This window comes from Suncus etruscus, chromosome 11 (genome assembly GCF_024139225.1).
Source record: "Suncus etruscus isolate mSunEtr1 chromosome 11, mSunEtr1.pri.cur, whole genome shotgun sequence".
In the NCBI taxonomy this organism is placed as follows: Eukaryota; Metazoa; Chordata; class Mammalia; order Eulipotyphla; family Soricidae; genus Suncus; species Suncus etruscus.
In genome coordinates, this window is record NC_064858.1 from 14361246 (window position 1) to 14384476 (window position 23231).

Sequence of the window (23231 nt, forward strand, 5' to 3'; positions counted from 1 at the left end):
ATAGATTGAGCTTCCTTATCTTCTAAAATTGGAGAAAAATCATACTAATCTTCAAACCACAGACTTAGGTATATGAATTTTTCCATTCTCTCTTCTCTGCCTATAAGCTGTTATCTAATTATTTCTAGTTGCATCTAATCTACCATAGAGAAATATTAACTCTTTGTGTTAATATTAACTCTCTTTAACACTGAGTTAAAATTTAAATGTGTTTATTTTTTATTTTTCCAGTGCTGGGAATTGAACCTAAATCCACTACATGCAAGACAAGTATCTCATCCACAACACTATCTGGTTCTATAATGTGGACATTTTAATAAATGTTTATATACATATATTAGTCACAGTGTATAAAAAATCTGAAAATATTAAGGGGTGTTAACTAAAGGAAGGAATTTGGGCAGAGGGACATTTTGACGTGTTTAAAAAAGAAAAATTTTATATTTTTCTCCTGAGATATCCTTTATATTCAGGTTTTTTTTTTATCACATGTCACTACTTTTTTCTTACTTTATAATTCTTATTCTTTTCCATACCCCAGATTATTGGAGAAATATTAATTACACAGAGGGGAAATTAAGTTTCCACAACTTCAGACTTGTCTGATATTTAAGGAGTCACAGATATCATATTTTCCAGAAACTTCTTTATGGAGTCTTATTACAAATTTAAATCGAAAATCGAGATGATCTTTATTTTCTCTTAACCTTTGTGTTTTTTCTTATTACAGGTTAACTCTGGAATTAAAGTTTTGAAGGATGGGTAAAGACTTCCGCTATTATTTCCAGCATCCCTGGTCTCGCATGATCGTGGCTTACTTGGTGATCTTCTTTAACTTCTTAATATTTGCAGAAGACCCAGTTTCGCATAGCCAAACTGAAGCTAATGTTATTGTTGTCGGGAACTGTTTTTCATTTGTAACAAATAAATACCCTAGAGGAGTTGGCTGGAGGATTCTCAAGGTGCTTCTATGGTTACTTGCCATTCTCATAGGACTAATAGCAGGGAAATTTCTGTTCCATCAACGTTTGTTTGGTAAGTATCCATAAAATGTAGCATTGATAACTATGTAAAAATAATTATTTAATTGTTTTATTCTAGAATAGAACTTTATTATTTATAAATGCCATTTAAATGTGTTCTCCCATCTTAATTTGTTTATATGTGATTATGTCTGTATTTATTTTTTATTGAATGGTATGTTTTTTTCTTAAAAACATTTTGAGAAAAGTTAATAAGAGATGAATTAGTATAACTTTTTTTTTAAATGGCTTTAACCCTAAAATAAATATGCTATGTAGATAAGATGCTAAAAGAGCTTTTTTGCCATAAATAGTATCTAAAGATGGCATCATAAAGAGTAAATCATCAAAAGAGAAGGCCTTCATCTCACACCACATTTTCACACACTTTCCTTAAAGTAGATTAGTTATGGTTCAGATGTTTACACGTTTAATTTACTTGGGGGCTTAGTATGGGAACTCTACACTAATTACACTCATTCTCTCCAATCACCATTTAAAATTATTTTTAAAATATTATTGTTTTCACACAGATAAATATGTTAGGATGAAATCCCTTGAAAGTAAGCTATTGAAAAAGGAATTAGTTCAAGTTAGAAATGTAAGTTACTAATGTCATAGGAAAATGTCATGTTTTGATCATTGGAATAAATAGGAAAAGGGACTTAAGTTCTGTCCAGATTCATTTTTTGGAGGGGATGTTTGAAAAGCAACTAGTAATGTCCAGGATTTACCCCTGGCTTTTTGCTCAGGAATCACTTTTAGGGGTGCTCACAAAAACACATGAGGTGCTAGAGCTTGAATGTGGGTGGACTGAATGTAAGGCAAGCACCTTAATGTTTGTATTATTTCTCCAACATCACTAGCTAGAAAAACGTGTCTAAATTATCTACCATAGCAGCTTTTATTCTTACTTATGATCAGTTTACATATATTCAAAATCTTAATTCAGGAAGATTGTAAAATAGATCCTAGTTTGGGTGTGATTTCAACTTCTGGTCTGGAGGTAGGACATAATTATCTATCAAACTGATCACTAATTACCTATGCTTAGCACTATTCTAAGTAGTGAATCAGAAACTCAAGGCCTTATAAAAATGGATGCCTTGCAAAAGTGAAAAAGATGCCAAATAAATAAATACATAACACACAAAGAGGTGATAAGTTCAATTTTAAATATTGCTGGAACAATTTGGAAAGGCCTTCTAATAAAATTATGGATTTAGCAATTAAAAAGTCATAAGTGACATACTCTAGGTATTTGCAGTTCAAAATTTTGATTAGAAACAGGTCACTATGATCAAGGAATAAACAAATGAATTTATGTATGTACATGTAATATTGTTATAAATTTGAATACTATTCAATCAAACTTAATTGTTGAGCTGATTTCTCTATTATTCAGTTAACAAAATAGAATGTTAGAATGAATCATCTGGTTTTTTTTAAACAACATCAAGATTTTTATTTTATATGTTTTAAATTTATAATATCTTTATTTAAGCACTATGATTACAAACAAAAAATAGAATGAATCATCTCGGCGAGGACTACTCGAGTTTCCTATATTGGAAGTTAAGTATGGAAGAAGGGTTTTAAGAATTAATTATTAAATTGTGGGGGATTCTGTTTGGACATAGGTAAATGATAATCAACCTGAGGAAAAATCATCATGGAAATACTGGCTTTGAAGAAGGAAATGGAAGAGAAAGTCTTAGTAATTTCTTTATTTAAGCACTGTAGTCAAAAAATGTTCACAGTTGGATTTCCATCATTGAATGTATACTACTTTCACCAGTGTAAGTTTTCCACCATCATATTCCCATTTCACTCTTCTCCCAGCCACTGTCTTTTTTTTTTTTGAGACAGGCATTCTATTTTTCTTTCTAACTATCATTGTCACGGTAGTTGTTGATACAGTTATTTCTCTAACTACACTCACCAATCTTTGTGGTAAGCTTCATATAATGGACTGGTCTTTCTTGCCCTCATCTCTATTTTCTCTGGGTAGTATTACCATATTGTTTTTATTTTTCTTAAGTCCCACAGATGAGTGAGATTAATCTGTGTTGTTTCTGTATTCTAGCTTTTGTAAATAGTTCTGCAATGAACATAGGAGCACAGTGAGCAGTTTTGTATTGTGTTTTTGTATTCCTACCATATAGCTCTAGTAGTGCTATTGCTGGATCAAATGGGAGCTCAATTTCCACCTTTTTGAGAAATATCTTTATTGTTTTCCAAGTTAGTCTAGATGGCATTCCTTTCTCTCTGCATCCACGTCAGAACTGGTTGTTCTTGTTTTTAGTGATGTGTTCAGTCCCTGGTGTTAGATGATATCTCATTGTTGTTTTGATTTGCATCTCCTTGGTGATTAGTGATGTGGAGCATTTTTTTCATGTGCCTTTGGCCATCTGTATTTCTTCTCTGAGGAAATGTCTGTTCATTTCTTCTTCCCATTTTTGATGGGGTTAGATTTTTTTTCTTGCTAAGTTTTGTTAGTACCTTGCATATCTTAGATATTAGGCCCCTATCAGATCAATTTTGGGTGAATAGTTTCTCCCATTTCCTGGGGGCCCTTTGTATTCCGTAACCTAGTCACTGTTTCCTTTGAAGTGCAGAAACTTCTTAGTTTAATGTAATCCCATTTGTTTATCTCTGCTTTTACTTGTTTGACAGTGGTGTTTTCTCCTTGAAGATGCCTTTAATCTCAATGTCATGGAGAGTTTTGCCATGTTTTTCTCCTATATACCTTAAATTATCAGGTCTGATATCAAATACCTTGAAGTCAACTTAACTAATGAGGTGAAGAACATATACAAAGAAAACTATGAAACACTGCTTCAAGATATAAAAAAGGTTATAGGAAAAGAGACATATAACCTGTTCATGGATTGAAAGGATTAACATAATTAAAATTGCATTAAATTCCTCAAAGCATTGTACAGATTTAATGCAATTCCTCTAAAGATATCTATGACATTCTTTAAAGAAGTGAATTAAAATCTTCTAAAATTTATTTGGAACAGTAAACACCCATGACTAGCTAAAGCAACTCTTAGGAAAACGATGGGAGGCATCACTTCCCCAACTTTAAGTTGTACTACAAGGAAATAGTCATTAAAATAGCATGGTATTGGACTAGGGACAGATCCTCAGATCAATGGAATAGACTTGAGAATTCAAAAAATAACCCATATGACATACAAACAAGTAATCTTTGATAAAAGGAAAAAAAAAAGGGACAAGGAAAGTCTCCAACAAATGATGTTGGAACAATTGGTCAGCCACATGCAAAAAAGCTAACACACTTTTATCTAACACTATGCTCAAAGGTCAAGTCTTAGCATTTTATATTTCTTTACCCCTCAAATGTTGAATATATGCTATTTTCTAATGCATATGGGGTATTCTTCAAGATAGCCCAAATTCTAGGCTATAAAATGTACCTCCATGAAATCAAAAGGATAATAATATCAACTATCTTCTTAGATAATGATGTACTGAAAATTAAATATAATTACAAATATAGATTAAAGAAACCCCAATCAAACAACTGGAAATTAAACAGTTCACAACTAAAGAACCAGTGGGAAATTATAATTTTTTGGAAGTAAATAAAAAATAACTATAAGTTACTAGAAATTGTGGGACACAATAAAAACACATGTTAAGAGGAACATACATAACAATGCAAATGCAATGCAATGCAAATGCTCATCAGGATGGAAGAAAGGGTTTGCATAAATATCATGACCACACAACCCAAGAAACTGTAAGAGAACCAACAAAAAAGTGACCAAAGCAGGAAGAAATAAAAAATGATAAAACAGAGCAGAAATAAATGAATCTGAACTTTAAAACTCCAAAAGATTAATAAATTTAAAAGCTGCTTTTTTTAAAATAAAATAAAGAATAACAAATTACTAGAAAGACTCACAAAGAAAGAAATAGAACCTCAATAAACTAAACTAGAAATAAAAGGGGAAATATTCACAACATATGTCACAGAAATTCAAAGTATAATTGAGGATTTTTCTGCCTTTTGTTTTGTTTTGTTTTGGGGCCACATCCAGTGATGGTCAGGGGTTATGCCCTTAGAAATCGCTCCTGGCTTGGGGGACCATATGGAATATGGTAAGGCAAACACCCTACTGCTGTACTATCACTCCAGCCCCCAATTAAGATTTTTTTGTTTTGTTCTTCTGGCCACACCCATTTGATGCTCAGGGGTTACTCCTGGCTAAGCACTCAGAAATTGCCCCTGGCTTGGGGGACCATATGGGACGTTGGGGATCTAACCGCGGTCCTTTCTTGGCAAGGCAGACACCTTACGTCTAGCTCCACCTCGCCGGCCCCCAATTGAAGATTTTTTAAAAATCTTTTTGTCACAAAATAAACCTAGAAAATAATGGATACATATTTGGGCTCCTAGAAACTCTCAGTGTTAAAGAAGAAGATACAGAACACATGAGCAGATAGATTACTATAAAATAAATATAAATGGTAATCAAAGGCTCCTCAAAATAAAAATCCAGACCCATAGGGTTCATGAATGAGTTCTTCAAAACCTTTAAACACACACTGCCAGTCTTTTTCAGAATCTTTCTGGAAATCAAAGAAAGAGAAACCCTCATAAACAGCTTAATTCTATGCAGCAAACTTTATTCTGATATCATAAGCAGACAGATATATTACTAAAAAAGGAAAAGTACAGATCTATATTTCTGGTGCATATAGATGCAAAAATCCTCAATAAAATACTGGCAGGTCAAATCCAGTAACATCAAAAATATTCACCATGCCATGTGAGATTGATCCCAGCAAATGCTAGGATATTTCAATGTACATATATTAATCAATGTAATGACAACATATTATATATGAAAAATCACATGATCATATTAATAAAGTGCAGAATGCATTTGCCAAGATTAAACATCAATTCATGATAGAAATTCTCAATAAAATGATAGCTAAAGGAACTTTCTCAGTAGTCAAAACCATTTTCCACAAGCCAGTAGTAAATATTACACTCAATGGTAAAAAACTGAAAACCTTTCCTCTCATATTAGACATAAAATAAGGATGCCCACATTCCCCACTACTATTTAATATAATATTAAATGTTTTTGCTATTGCAATATAGCAAGAAATATAAAAATTGTCCAGACAGGAAAGAAAATGTCTAGTTTTCTCTATTTGCCAATGATCTGATACTAAGAAATTCATAAAGAATTTACAAAAATCCTAGAAACTATAGATGTATAAAGTGACAGGCTATAAAATTAATATTAAAGTATTAATGGGACTACATTAAGTTAATATACATTTGCATAATGAAGGAAATAATTGACCAGAATACAAAGATACCCATAGACTGAAAAAAATATTTGCTCACCAGTCATCTGTAAAGGACTAATATTTGTAAAGGATATGTAAAAGATTAATATATGAAGTACTGATAAATATTTACATCTGTAATATTTACATCTGTAAAAGACTAATCAATGAAGAACTGGTAAATATTTACAAGAAAAAACCCACTCTATAATGAAATGGGGAGAAGAGGTAAACAAAAAGGTCCTCAGAGAATATATACAAATGCCTAAAGGGCATATAAAAATTGTTCTGCATCACTAATCATCAGGGAAATGTAAATTATATCATTTTACAACAGAGAGACTGGAACACATCTTAAAAAAACAAAATTAAACAGTTCTGACTTGAATGTCAAGGAAATAAGAAACTTTATTCACTCCTGGTAAGAATGTCAACTGGTGCAGCATTTATGGAACACAATATGTATATATTGACACTCCTCAAAAAACTAGGAATTGAGATTCTATTTGAATCAGCAATACCATTCTTTAAAGTATACCCAAGGCTCAAAACTATAGTAAAGAAAAAAAATTTGAATCTTTATGTCTATTGCAGCATTATTCTCAGTAGCTAAAATATGAAAGATACTCAAATACCCAAGAACAGATAAATTAATATAGAAACTGTGGTACATATGCACCATAAAATGCTACTCAGTTGTAAGGAAAGATGAAATCATACAATTTTTTATGTGGATAGATCTGGAAAGTATCATATAAGTGAAATTAGTCAGAGAGAAAGGAACTGACACAGAATAAGCACTCTAATAGGAGGGTTGTAAAGAAAATAGTAAGGAAATAACAAATGTTTGAAGGCAATAAAAAACAACTTGAAAAAAAAACTTGAGAAGACATCAATAGCAACACAATAATAGTGGAAGACTTTAACACAGCCCTTTCATACCTTAATAGATGTGTGTGTGTGTGTGTGTGTGTGTGTGTGTTTTCATCCCCAGAAAGCTGAATACTAATTCTTCTCCAAAAATATGTCTGCACAGGGGACATTCTCCAAGCACAGGGGACATTCTCCAATATAGATTACTTACTGGGACATAAAACATAACTCTCCTTAAAATGAAAAGAATAGAAATAGTTTCTACTATCTTCTCAGACCAAAATGCACTGCAAAAAAGAAGTGAATTACAAATGGACATGGAGAGAAAACTTTAACATCTGGAAATTAAACAGCTCACTACTGAACAACCAGTGGATGAGATAAAATCAAAGAGGGAATCAAAAGGTTCTTGGAAATAAATGAGAATGAAGACACGAATTATCAGAATTTGTAGGACACAGCAAAAGAAATATTAGTAGAAAAATATTATACATTTACAAGCATTCATCAGGAAGGAAGAAAGGCCTACATAAATAACAATGGCACAGCTTAAAAAAATTAGAAAAGGAGCAACAAAACAAACTGAAAGTAAGCAGGCAGAAGAAAATAATAAAACAGACCAAACTTAATGAGCTGGGCACTCACAAAATAATACAAAATATCAATGAAAGCAAGAATTGGTTCCTTGAAAAAATTAACAAGAGCGATAAACCATTACCAACACTCACAATGAAAGGGAGAAAGAGAAATTTAATTAAAAACATTAGAAATGAAAGAGGGGAATGTCACTACAGATACTACAGAATTTCAAAGAATAATCAGAGATTACTTTGAGAATCTTTACACCACAAAACAAGAGAACCTAGATGAAATGGATAATTTTTTGGAAATTAAAAAAACAGAAATACTCCCAAATAGTTTCTATAAAGAAAACATCACCCTGATACCAAAAGCAGACAGATACCACACACACACACAAAGAGCAAGAGAACTATAGACCAACATCCTTGATAAATACAGATGCAAATATTTTCAGCAAATAAGATCCAACAGATCATCAAGAAGGTCATACAACAAATAGGATTCATTTCAGAGATGGCCAAGTGTGATTCATTTAAGAGATGCAAGTATGGTTAACATACACAAGACAATGTAATATAGCATATTAACAAAAGGAAAAATAAAAATCATATTATCTTATTAATAAATGCAGAAAAAGCATTTGACAAGATCCAACACCCATTCATGATAAAAGTTTTACCAAGATGGAAATCGAAGAAAATTTCCCCAATATTGTCAAATATTTATCACAACTATTGCAAGCATTATACCAAGTGGAAAAAAACTAAAAGCCTTTTTCTCTAAGATCTGGCACAAGGCAAGTTTGCCCCCTCTTGCCACTTCATTCAATATAGTACTGGAAGTATTAGTTGTAGCAATTAGGCAAGAAAAAAACATCAAGGGCACACCCACATAGCAAAAGGAAGAAGTGAAGCTCTTGCTGTTTGCAGATGATATGATACTTTGACTAGAAAATACTACAGACTCCACAAGGAAGCTTCTAGAAACAATAGACTTGTAAAATGGCAGGGTACAATGTTAATGTGCATAGAACTATGGCTTTTCTAAACACAAATATGAAAGAGAAGAAAAATATATTTAAAATAATCACTTTAACAAGAGTGCCTCAGCAAATCAAGTACCTTGGATTCAATTTAACTGAAGAGAAAACTATAAAACACTACTTCAAGAAATAAAATAGGATATAGGAAATACAAACACATATCTTGCTCATGGATTTGGAGGATGAAGATCATTATAATGTCAATATTTCCTAAAGCATTGTACAGATTTAATGCAATCCCTCTAAAAATTTATGATATCTTTTTTATTTTAAAAAAGTGGATCAGACACTCCTGAAATTCATATGGAGCAATAAACATCCACAAATAGCTAAAACAATTCTTGGCAGAAAATAAAAATGAGAGGAATCACTTCCCTCAACATTCAGCTGTACATAAATCAGTAGTCATTAAAACAGCATGGTATTGGTATAAAGACACCCTTAGATTGGTGCAATAGACTTGAATATTCTGAGCTGAAACTACAAGTGTATGAAAATTAATTTTCGATAAAGGAGCAAGAAATACAAAGTGGAATAAGATATGCCTCTGCAACAAGTGGTGCTGGGAAAACTGGTCAACCATATACAAATAAATGAACTCAGACCTCTTTTTTTATGGCATAAAAAGGTCAAGTAAAAATAAATTAAAGACTTTGATATCAGAGCTGAAACTGTAAGGTACATAGAGAAAAATGTAGGTAGCACACTCCATGACATTAAAGCTAAAGGCATCTTCTAGGATGAAACACTACTGTCTAAGCAAGTAAAAACAGAGATAAACAAATTGGCATATCTTCACAATAGAATACTATGCAGCTGTTAGGGAAAATGAAGTCATGAAATTTTCTTATACATGGATGGATATGGAGATTATTATGCTGAGTGAAATGAGTCAGAGGGAGAAGGATATACATGGAATATCACTCATTTGTGGTATTTAAATAAAAGAAATTACAGTATGGTAATAATATCCAGAGACATCCAAGATATGGGTCAGGAGCAACAGTTCATGGTAGGAAGCTTGCCACAATGAATGGTGAACTGGGTGCTGAAAGGGGATACAATGACATACATGACACTCCTTCATTAACAATAATGTAAATCATAGTGTCAAAAAGGAAAGGGGGAGAGGGGGACAGAGGGGAGAGAGAGAGTGAGTGAGAGAGAGAGAGAGAGAGAGAGAGAGAGAGAGAGAGAGAGAGAGAGAGAGAGAGAGAGAGAGAGAGAGTTACTGCAAGGGGTGTTGGACAGAAACTGAGGGCATTGGTGGCAGAAGGGTGCACTGTTGACTAGTGGTGCACATTCTATGACTGAAAACAACTATGAACAATCTTGTAACCACGTACTTAAATTAAGGAAAAAAAGAAGATTTGAAATCTGTTCTTTAGGGGCCAGAGTGGTGGTGCAAGCAGTAAGGCATCTGCCTTGCCAGTGCTAGCTTAGGATGGACCACGGTTTAATCCTCTGGCATCCCATATGGTCCCCCAAGCCAGGAGTGATTTCTGAGCACATAGCCAGGAGTAACCCCTGAGTGTTACCTCCCCACCCCCAAAGAAATCTGTTCTTTAGTAGGAAGATTGCCATTGTGGAAGAGGTATTAGAGTAGAACAAGGGAAGAAACACAGGAAAATTAAAGAATTAGACTCTGTAAAGGAGTAGGTGCTGAAAGGTGGTAAAAAGTGATGCATAAAGCCTTATCAGAAACGGTATTGTAAACTATGGTGCCAAAAAAAGAAAACAAAGCTCATGCCACTGAATCTCAAAAGCTGCTAAGAGGGAAACTGCATACATGGACACTGATCAAGGGCCTTATATTGAAATACTGTTCACTTGAAAGACAATAATAAATAACTTTTAATTCAAATGACTCATTAAAATTTAAAAATTAAACTAAAAAATAAATAATAGGCTTGAGAATTGATTATATGTTATCAGTCACAAATGATTAAATTTACTTGTTTATATCCCATTTCACCTTCATTTAATAAGTGTAATAACTTGAGTTTATTTTTCTACGTATCAGCCCTATTATCAGTTAAGACAGGTCCTAAAATTCTAAAACTTCTAAGTATATAAGATAATTTAGGTGCACAAACTAAATTCGAACCAAAACATTTCAAGAAGAATTTCTTTGAGTTGAACACTAATCCTTATTGAAGTAATTATTTGGGTTTATAAAAAATAGATTCCATTGAAATATCAATTTACTCTCTTCTACTCCTTTTCCCTAGATCTTGCTTGGATAATTTTATGCAAACAAATTAAGGACATATCCAAAGATATTTTATGACTTTGGAGACTTACTATTTAGAACTATCAATGAATTGAGAAGTCAAAAAATCTATAAAATAAAAATAATTTCTTGAATAGGTTTAATTCATCTTGGAATACTAATTTTTTGCTAGATTCTTTAAAAAAATTTTTTTAATTTTTGAAAATTGTTTCCTAACGCATGTGTGCTCAGGGCAACAGGACTATAAAATGAGGGTCACAGAAGAGGGAGAATCGAATGTTTTGATATTATGGGTTTTATTATTTTGTTGGTTTTGAATGTTTTGGAGCCTGAGAAAAGGAGAATTGATAGATTACAGAACTTGGGATATAAAATACAATGAAAATTGCAATTTCCACAGAGGATTTTTTTCACTAAACTCTATTCTTGCAATAAATTCTTATGAAGAATTATTTTTCTTTTCTTTGTGTATCAGAACATTGACTAAGTGGTAAATACCCAAATGAGTTTAGTATTTTTGTATCTTAAAGCAAATAAAGTATAACATTTAAATATACAAATAACTCTATGATATTTGGGGGTGGGTGGGGTTTGGGTCACATTTGACTGTACTCAAGGTTTACTCCTGCTCAGTTCTCACAGACAAGTCCTGGTGGTAGTCCAGAAACCCTCTGGGGTGCCAAGTATTGCCAGTCAGCCTTGTGCTCTTATGATGCTTCGCTTACCCTTAAAGAAACTTTAGGAAGGGCAGAATGCTCTGAAACAATATTTTCTAATTGAGTAATTTTTATCCAGGAATGGATTTTAGGATATCAAGATTATAACAAATATTCTTCTTACATTAGGTATTTGTCGTTTTTCTTTCCTTTTATTGAAAATGCCAGTGTTCAAATCTAAGCTTTACATATGTAAAACAAGTGCTCTACTGCTGAGCTAAATTCTTGGTCTTTCTTTTTTTTTTTTTTTCTGATATGTGCAGGGGGTTGCTGATATCTGTATTTTTCTTTTAAATATGAATAATTATTTTTATTCATAAAATGTGAGACATGATTTCTGCTCTCAAGGAATAAAAAGTTTGGTTAAATACACACACATATATATGCATATTTATAACAAGAAATATTTATCAAATACCAATGATGAAAGCTCCGGGAATTCAGGGAGATCTGCTGAGCTAGTAAAACAAAAGTAAACTTTACTTCATGAGATTCCAGCTGAGTTCCACAGCATGAATGGGATTAAAATAATCAGACTTTTGAGTACGGATATAACCCAATAATAGAATTCTTGCCTTTCATGTGGAAGGCTGAGTTTAATTTCTGGCACTGGTCTCCACTTTTCCCTCCCCTGAAAAACGTCAGCTATGATGGCAAAAAATTCATTGCATATTGCAGGGGTCCTCAAACTTTTTAAACAGGGGGCCAGCTCACTGTCCTTCAAACTGTTGGAGGGCCAGATTATAGTAAAAACAAAAATTATTAACAAATTTCTATGCACACTGCATATATCTTATTTAGAAGTGAAGAAACAAAATGGGAATAATACAATATGTGGCCCGCGGGCCATAGTTTGAAGACCCCTGGCATATTGTCAGTCATGATGCTTATGGTGTGAGCAAACAAGATAGAAAATCAGCATTTTTTTAGAGTGGCAAAAAACTGAAAAGGACATATTCATTTTGAGTAGAGTGCAAAATTTTAATGGGAAAGAATTTAAGTTGCATAGGAACTACCTTTCTTTGGTTTTGAAATGCCTATTTTATAACTTTGGGCATTTTCTCTTCCACAGAGGTATTTGTATTTTAATTGAGCAAAATATTGAATAAAGTGTGATAATGACAAGATTAATTTGTGACAGAAAATATTGGATCTCGGAGAGGGAAAGATTAGCGAGTAGACAAGAAATAAAAAATATTTTTGGAGACTTTGCAGTAATTCAAATAGAAAATCCTTCAGGCTCTTCTGAAATAGGAGTGGGATAACAAGCAGTAGGATAAGGATATTTGAACTTGTGAAGTTTCCACAAGGGATGCAATAAGAAATGGGGAGATTAAGGTAACTAGGAAGAATGGAGGCAGGTGATTAAGAGTGTTATTATTGTGGTCAAAAAGAGAATGTCATTTGAAAAATCCAGTTAGAGGATAATGAACTCAGTAATGATGGGTTCAGGTATTTAGAATAAAGGTTATGGACCATTTACTTTGAATAAACCTCAGAATAACACAATTTGACTTTAAAGAACTCCATTACAGCTTTGAATTTTTGTCTGTATTGGGCTTTTGGGCCACATCCAATTCTGATGCTCAGGTGATCAAGCATGCACACATCCCTGAGTTCTTGCTTGCAGAGCTCAATTTTAAACAATTGAGCTATTTTCCTGGCTCTAAATCCACCATTTCGTATTCAAACTTTGAGGCCAGATTTTAGTCCATGTGTCTATATTTTGTACAAAGGGACTGAGGAAATTCTTCATTATTGAAGCCAGTAATATATCTTACTTGAATATATATGTATTGATACTAAGTGGCAAAAAGACTATAAATAGTCTCCAATCATCTCAGGTTGGGTTTTATTGCCAAGTGAATTTATTTGGCTATTGCCAGACATTTATTATAAAAAAATATCCCTGGGGCCAGAGAGATAGCATAGAGATAAGGCATGCAGAAAGATGGTGGTTTGAATCCCAGCATCCTATATGGTCCCCTGAGCCTGCCAGGAGTGATTTTTGAACATAGAGCCAGGAGGAACCCCTGAGCACAGCCAGGTGTGACTCAACAACAACAACAAAAACAACAAAATTCAATTTCTTTGAATTTTAGAATAATGGAAATCATATAATGGGCCAGTATTTAATTATAGCATAATCCACATCTTTAAGCTTCCTCCAAGATAGTCAACTGTGTAAAAATTATGATTTTCCTTCGTTAGAAGTCTGTGTTAATAAAAATGGGCTGATAAATATATGTCTACAAGTAAATACATGTTGAAATCTATTTTCTTGTGTTCATATCATGAACAATATTAGAAACATTTTTGTTTGTTTGTCTTGGGCCAAACCTAGCACAGCTGAGGAATTACTCTTGGATCTGCATTCAAGAATTAACTCCTGGGCCCGGAGAGATAGACAGCGGTGTTTGCCTTGCAAGCAGCTGATCCAGGACCAAAAGGTGGTTGGTTCGAATCCCGGTGTCCCATATGGTCCCCCGTGCCTGCCAGGAGATATTTCTGAGCAGTCGGCCAGGAGTAACCCCTGAGCACCGCCGGGTGTGGCCCAAAAACCAAAAAAAAAAAAAAAAAAAAAAAAGAATTAACTCCTGGTGGTCCTCAGGTGACCATATGGGATGCCAGGCATTGAACCCTGGTTGGCTGCATGCAAGGGAAGCTCCTTGCCAACTGTATTATTTCTCTGGTTCCTACTGTTAGAAACTTTTAAAAACTGATATTAGTTTTCAAATTTTAAGCAGAAATTTCTGAATAAACTATTTTCAATAACTTCAGAAATTTTAGAAGAAAATTCTAGGACATTCAGTCTTTATTTTTAATTTTAGCTGTCTTCCATAATATGCTGTTCCACAACAACTATTTTTATTTAATCAATTCAATAAAACTAAATGTTTCCATCTTAGCCTTGAATCTCATTTGAATTTTTTTCAAATTAAGCACAAGATTTCAAAAATAAGAAAAATTTATACATGGGATGAAGTGTGAATCAGATAGTCATGCTGATAGAGAAATGTAAAAGAGTGAAGAAAATGATTAAGCCATATATTAAAAAAGGAAAATCAATTTTAAGAAAAATCTCTCTGTGCTGATTCAGTATCTGAATAGCTGACTCTTTTATTCCAAGTTGATAGTCCTTTAAATATATGTGTATGTATTTACATATTTCTACTCAGTGCCAACAGTTATTTTGAGTTTTACACTATTATTGTGATAAGTACCTTATTTCAGAGAAATCACTTGAAAAAAATACTACATATAAAGCTAAATACTGCTTAAGTAGAATATATGAAGTTTGAATTTTTCCTCAAAATGTGGCCTTTGATGCTCAGTGAAGCCTTTCTCCCTAGGTAACTTGACCTTACCTTGACCTTACCTGCAAGACCCTGCCCATTCCTGGGAGGGGTCTTAGAAAAGGTAGATAAGGTATGGACCAGAGGGGATTAGGGCTCTTGGTGGGCTCTCTCGCTTCTGGTCTTTGGGCAGCCTGGAGCCCAAAGGGAAGATGGCTGAAAGGAGTTAAGATGCAGGGCTAGCGAAGAATGGCTGTGCTTAAAAGGTTATGAGATAGGGGCCGGGCGGTGGCGCTAAAGGTAAGGTGCCTGCCTTGCCTGCGCTAGCCTCGGACGGACCGCGGTTCGATTCCCCCGGCGTCCCATATGATCCCCCAAGCCAGGAGCGACTTCTGAGCGCATAGCCAGGAGTAACCCCTGAGCATTACCGGGTGTGGCCCAAAAACCAAAAAAAAAAAAAAAAAAAAAAAGGTTATGAGATAGGCCACACACATGTGGTGAATAGGGCATGAATAAAGTTGATGCTTCCTGATGCCTGTCTCTGGTTGAGTCTGATTCCGCCCTTCACCTAAACCTGGGACCCACCAGCTGAATGGGGTTGCGGAGCCACGTGGCCTGGGTGGCAGAGAAAGATCTCACCATCCATCCTTCACCATCCAGCTCCATCATTAATTATTTGATTCTACAGCTCAGGATAGATATTATTTATATATTGTCATCTTCATTAACAGTCATTATATTAAGTGCCATCATCTTTATTGTTTTTTTGGATAATTGAACTATTCACACTTGATTTGATTTTTATATAAATTTTAGCTAAATATGTAATAAGAAAATTGGTTATATTACTAGAAAAGTAATTTCAAATAATTCTAAAGTATTGGGTCCTTAATAGACCGCTCATACAGCTTAAAACTCTGTCCTCCTTTGGAAGAAGAAACAAGATGAAGCCCCTGTAATTGAATTCACACACCATAATTACCTCCATGCCAATGGCCCTCCTTCACTGCTTCAGGACTAATCTATGAAGAGAAAGGAAATTAGAAGGGAAAGTAACATAGAAGCCACCTAAACACAACAACAACAGCACAGACAACTTAATAAATTTTCTGACAATGACAGTAATCTCTTTGTGATATAGAATAATTTTCACAAATTTTCTTCTATTGAATTTTTGAAAATTCCATTACCACTTAGATTTACTAAGCAATATGAAATAAATTATTTTGTGCCTACCAAGGGGGCAGGCTTGGAGATGGGTGAGAAACTGTGGACAATGGTAGAGGGACTTTACACTATTGATGGAATTAGTGTTGGAACATTGAATGCTAGAAATAATTGTGTCATAAACAACTTTGTAAACCACAGTGTTTAAATAAAGTAAAAATAGTCAGTTCATAGCAATAAGGAGGTAATAATCTATTGTGAGGTGCTATCAGTGATTTCAAGTGATGATAATTTTAAAAAGATGTATAATGGCTTCAGTTGGAGTGTGTGGAAATGGCATCTCATGATTTTTCATTTTAGTTGTTTCAGGAATAGTGTTCTAACTACAGTTCCACCCAAATGTCCTCCTCCTTCTACCTGTGTCCCCAGGTTCAACTCCCACTCCCCCGCCTACCTCTTTGGCAGGTATATAAGCTTATTTTGTATTACTTACTCCAATAAAACTTTTTTTTTTTGGTTTTTGGGGCCACACCCGTTTGATGCTCAGAGGTTACTCCTGGCTAAGCGCTCAGAAAATGCCCCTGGCTTGGGGGGACCATATGGGATGCTGGGGGATCGAACCGCAGTCCTTTCCTTGGCTAGCGCTTGCAAGGCAGACACCTTACCTCTAGCACCACCTCGCTGGCCCCAACTTACTCCAATAAAACTTTTAATAACTATTTTTGTTATCTAAATAATAGAGTTATTAGCTTCAGTGAGGCTCACCAAAGAAATTAAGAACTGAATTCTATATTAGAAACCAGAAAACATGTTTGAGTAGAGATGGTTGAAAATGTTGACAGTGTTCCCCTTATCTTTCTCTACAGGATAACATGGCAGAAACCTTAATCATATTTTTTTTTGGTTTTGGGGCCTTTGACATTCAGGATTTACTCCTGGCTATGCACTCAGAAATTGCTTCTAGCTCAGGAGGCATATGGGACACCGGGGATCGAACCTAGGTCCATCCTGGGTCAGCCATGTGCAAGACAAATGCCCTACCACTGAGCTATTGCTCCGGCCCCATTAATCAGAATTTTTCATTTGAAATTACATCAAGAGTGTACCTCAGCAGATTGCCCTACAAGAAAATTTATTGTCCTGTGGTTTACCACTGTGCAGTCCACCATTCCTAAAAATGTGCTTAAAACTGCTTTTTAATGATCATACACACATGATAGTTACTTTAAGGACAGGAACCTGCCATCTTCTAACTTGCCTGTATTTTTTCAAATTTGACTTTTAGTTCTGGTGATGTCCAAAGATGCTCTTGGTTTTGTACTTTCACTGTGGTTGTGACTCAGACTTATTGCTGATGACTAAACAAAAAATGCAGGTTGATTTTCCTTGCTCTGAGATTAAATAGTAGCTAGCTCTAAAATAGGAGCATAAGCTAAAGCTTTCTGATTTTCATGCAGGCATCTTTTTAAACATCTCAGGTTTTTAATTGACAGCCTGTGAGGCTTATCAGCCTCAGAAATGGGTTTTGCTAGGCCATTTTTTACAGTTTTATTTCATTTTGTGTTTAGGGTTTTTATTTTTCTGGCACCACCTCCAGCTCTCTTTGAAAGCTCCTCATTTATACCCTAAAGACAGTTACTCATTTATATTGTCAAAGTTGTAAAGTTTTAAGACAAAGACTACCAATATTGACCCAGAAGAACCTCCTAGCACTATGTCTCCTGCCCTGTAGCCAGAAATAATTTCACTTTGTGCAGAGAAGCCAGGAATTCTTAGGAATCAGGGCTATTATCCTTAGCTTATTCAAAACTTATATTAAGGACACTTTGAACCCTACTATGAAACCTTTGGCTTAGGTTTATAGTTATAAGGGAATTGTACTTCAGGAGATTGGCCCATAAAGGAATTAGTTGGTGCCAATGCATTCTTTTTAAAAAATGTATGTTTGTTTTCTTTTTCAGACAAAATGGTTACTTTGAGGTCTTGAGTTCACCATATTACAAACCTATTGGCATGTTTACTTTGCCTCTTGATTATTTGAGTCTCAAGCAGAAGTAGAACCACACCTTCATGGTCTCAGGCTTTTATATCACCCTTAATTCAAGAAAAATTTGATTATACATCAAGATGTCTAAAAATTGTTCTGCACTTATTAGGATAATTTATGTATCTTTGAGGATATGCTAGTAAAATGGGTGGATCAGACAAAGAGTGAACAAATACACACATATGTGAGAGAATGAGCATATCCTTCAGCATTTGAGGGAAGTTAATTTTTGTGTTGTAAACATTGAAGCATCATATTGTCCTGTTGCCCTAACATACCTATGTGCTGGCTCTAAGCTTCTGTCTCAATATCCCGGTGTTATGCTTGTTTCGGCAGCACAAATACTTGATGACTAGGTGTACCAATATGGTTTTAACCTCTATTACAAGTTTCTCTCTTGCCCTTTGCCACTAACATCTAGTGGTTTTCAAACATCAATAAACACACTGTGCATTTTTGGCTTTTGTGTTTCTAAACCACTTATCTATAGATTCCCCAACTCCTATTTCTTGCAGTGACTCTGTCTCTCTAGGACCTGAAAGTATAATAAAAAGTGATTTTCTTTCCCTATGATTCTCTCCTGTAATTATACATGAATATCTTATGATTCTAAAAAACAGTGTTTTTGCTGCTTCATTATGTGTGGGCCCTATTTATGCCCTTGCCAAATAATTTCTGATTATTTTTTTCTACAGCAATATTATATCAAATATATTGAGTATGTACTATTTTCAAGATTTACTGTTAGATGCTATGAGTGCTTATAGATCACTTCTGGTAGTGCTCAGAGGTCCTTATTTGGTGCCGGCAATCATATATGGGTGGACTGTTGACAAGTCAAGCACCTACCCCTTAAATTATCTCTCTAGTTCCTGTCACTTTCTTTTAAAGCTTAAATTCCAAAAGTAGTATAAGTTTATTGGAAAATAAATCAAAGTATATACAATGAAAGAAGAACATTTTAAGTTTTGATTTTGGTTGAGAGGGCAAGGAGATGAAGGTAGAATGAGTTGGCCCTCTTGGGATAGGGAAGTAAGCTGCAATTACTTGGTGCACTTATACTGAGGATAAGTATCAGGGAAAAGGATGAAAGGGTATAAAAGAAGACTTGAGAACAAACACTGTTTAAAAAATGCTATCTTCATTTTAAGCACTTCTGTTCCCTAAATGCTTCTCCATTATTACTCAACATATACCATATCAGTATATAAGATTGGGAACTTAAAATAACATTAGATCATTCTACCTTTGTTCCAAATTTGCTGAAAGAAGTTAATGTACATAACCTGCTTTTTATAGCAAAATAAGAGACTTTTAGAAAAATAAGATTTATGTTTATATATAAATATATGCATATATAATACATTAAGTTGCAAATATACTAATGCTTCTTATTTTTTTTGAAGCTTAGAATTGACTAGAATTGTTCATTCTTTTGGAGCATGCTTATTGATTTATTTTTGATTCGCTTGCAAATATAAGGGCCCTATTAATATCTTGTTTGATTTTGTTCATTTAATAACTACTTACTGAGAATTTTTTTAGGACCTAAGACCAGAATTGAACCAAAGTTCTTGCTTTGGCTAACATTTCATTCCAGTGGGAAATAATGTGAAATAAACAAGTCAATAAATATTATATTGGAGGGAATGATGTGGTAGCAACAAGAACAAGAAATCTCTAGGCAGGGAGTGGGAAGGAATTCCTTTTTTATAAGGTCACATTTGAACAGGGGTGTGGAAGAGATCAAGGAGCAACTTAAGTAACTTTCCGAGGGTGTGGGGAGGGAGTTTGTCCCCCACAGTACCAAGTATATATGGTATATGCCCAAAATAAAAAATTATAAAAGCTACAAAAAGGCAAGTAGTTTAAAATGTATAGAAAAAATATAAAAGCCTTGAAACAGTCTTGTATTTTGATGAGTAGTGACATAACATAATTAGTATTTAATGATTAGTAAAGAAGTTGATTCAAAGTGAAAAGGAAGAGATGAGCAGAGCTCAGACAATGGTAAAATAAGAAATTGTCTTGATGCCTCTAAAAATGCCTGCTGATTTATGGTTGTGTATATATTTCTGAGAACAGTATTTCTGATTTGAATGGAAAACTCCACTTTCAGTTTTTTGAATAATGGTCGTATTGTTTTACAAAATGTCAGGACCAGTTGACATTCCCACTAGTAATGTTTTAGAATCCTCTTTTCCTTGCATCTGTGTCAGCAAATGTTAGTTCTTTTTGCCGGTTTCTGTGGTATGAGATAATATCTCATTGTTGTTTTGATTTGCATCTCTCTGTTGATTAATGATGTGGAGCATTTTTTCATTTTCTTTCTGGACATATGTATTTCTTTTCTGAAGAAGTTTCTGTTCATCTCATTTTTTATAGAATTGAATGTTTTATTTCTTGTTGTTTTATCAGTATGTTATATATTTGGATATTCACCCCTTATCAAATGAGTTTGGGTAAATAATCTCTTCCATTAACAATTCAGGAAAGACATTTGCTCTCCTATGTTCATTGCAGCAATATTTATAATAATCATAATCTGGAACCAACCCATCTACATAATGGTATATTATGCAGCTATTAGGAAAGCCGAAGTAATGAAATTTTCTTACACATTGATAGACCTGGAGACTATTGCACTGAGTAAAATGACTTAGAAAAAGTGGGACAGACATAGAATGATTGTACTAGTATGTGACATAAAAACAAATAAACAGGGCCCGGAGAGATAGCACAGCGGCGTTTGCCTTGCAAGCAGCCAATCCAGGAACAAAGGTGGTTGGTTGGAATCCCTGTGTCCCATATGGTCCCCCGTGCCTGCCAGGAGCTATTTCTGAGCAGACAGCCAGGAGTAACCCCTGAGCACTGCCGGGTGTGACACACACACACACAAAATAAATAAATAAATAAATAAATAAACATAGTATAAGAATAATATCTAAGCATAATATAGAAAAGTGGCTAATATGATTGTACAGTGGGTAGGGTGCTTACTGTATACACGGCCAATCTGGGTGCAATCATTGACACCCATCTGGTCTTCTAAGTAATACCCAGTGTAATTCTTGAGTGCAGAGCCAGGAGTAAGCCCTAAGTATCACTGGGCATGCCAAGAAATAAAAACAAAGGCCCAAGAGGATTTGTTCATGGTAGGAAGCTTTTAACAAAGGGTGAGGAAAGTGCAATTAGAAACAGAAAAGGCCATTATAACAATGATAATTTTTAATAAGGATCACTTTAGCCAAGAACCAGATGTTGAAAGGAGAGAAAATTATGATACACAGTATTGCAAACCACTAAAAGTATGTGCCCAACAGTGTTCTGAAATTTCATAAGTTTTTTTTTTTTTTGCTTTTTGGGCCACACCCTGTGACCCTCAGGGGGTTATTCCTGGCTATGCATTCAGAAATCTCTCCTTGCTCAAGGGACGCCGGATCGAACCAAGGTCCATCCTGGATCGACCGTGTGCAAGGCAAACATCCTAGTGCTGTTCTATTGCTCCGGCCCCTGAAATTTTACAATTTTTTTACATTTCTTTATTTAAATACCACGATTACAAATATGATTGAAATGTTGTGATTTCAGTCATGTAAAGAACACCCCCCCTTCACCAGTGCAACATTCTCACCAGTGTCCCAAATCTCCCACCTCCCACCACACCCACACCTGTATTCTAGATAGGCTTCTACTTCCCTCAATCATTCACATTGGTATGATAGTTCTCATTGTAGTTATTTCTCTAACAGCACTCATCACTCTTTGTGGTGAGCTTCATGTAGTCAGCTGGATCTTCTAGCCCTCTTCTTTTTTGTCTCTGGGAATTACTGCAAAAATGTCTTTTATTTGTCTTCAAATGAGTGAGACTATTCTGCGTTTCTCTCTCTCCCTCTGACTTATTTCACTCAGCATAATAGATTCCATGTACATCCACGTATAGGAAAATTTCATGACTTCATTTCTCCTGATGGCTGCATAATTTTAAAATTTAAAATTAAAATTTAATTTAATTAAAATTTAAATTTAAAATTTAAAAATTTACAAATTTTTACTTACTTTTTCCCAGACATATCATATCACAGGCAATGGGAAATGAAGAAACATTTTAGCAATAATATTTTTTATAGGAAATTCAATGTACTTATTAGAATGGAATGTTTTTGCCTGTTTTTCTTCCCATTGGTAAGAAAGTTTTCCCAATGTGTACTCTTGATAGCAAAATAACAATTTATCATTGTCTGAGTTTTGTTTTCTCCCAGTGTTTAGAACAGAATACAATTGTTTAAACTGATAATGCAGAACCAATTAGGCTTTTTGACGTTCACTGTGTTTGCTGAATAATTATCTCCTTTCATGTTGCTCCATCTATTCCCTTGTGTTGTAAATGTAGAATTTCATCTGTTACTCAAAATTTATTTCAAAGTCCTTTGTCTTTTTATAATTCCTTATAATGAATATGATAGGAGCTTAATTAAGCATTTCTTAAGTAGATTCTAGTGGAAGAATACAATTGTTTAATTTGTAACATGATATAAAAAAGCAAGTTCCAGTTTGCAACTTTATCTTCAGTGGTATTATGGTTTTACAACTGGAAATGAAAGTTGACTAGAATGTCTTACTTGTTTTGCAGACAATGACTAGTGGTTCATAAGCCTATATAAATGTGTTATAGAACACTTCTGAAACACTTGGGAGATTAACTTGATATTAATTTTTATTTATTATAGGGCCACACCTTGCGGTTCTCAGGGGTTATTTCTAGATTTGTGCTTAGGAATTACCCTTGGTAGTGGTTAGAGGACAATGTTTGCTGCTGGAATTTAAATCAGGGTTCCTGCATGAAGTCACATACAAAGCAGATGTCTTATCTTCTTTATTTTTTAGTAGTTACTTTTTTAAATAACTATGGT

The 23231-nt window shown here is 34.3% G+C and overlaps 1 long non-coding RNA gene across 1 annotated transcript in view; it reads left to right on the forward strand.

The window, feature by feature from the left end:
- The window catches only part of LOC126022866 (uncharacterized), a 90589-nt gene that overhangs the window by 11499 nt on the left and 55859 nt on the right, over positions 1–23231 (forward strand). The window contains exon 2 of the long non-coding RNA XR_007500277.1: positions 731–1035. This is a non-coding gene — a long non-coding RNA (uncharacterized LOC126022866). The remainder of the gene's footprint in view (positions 1–730; positions 1036–23231) is intronic.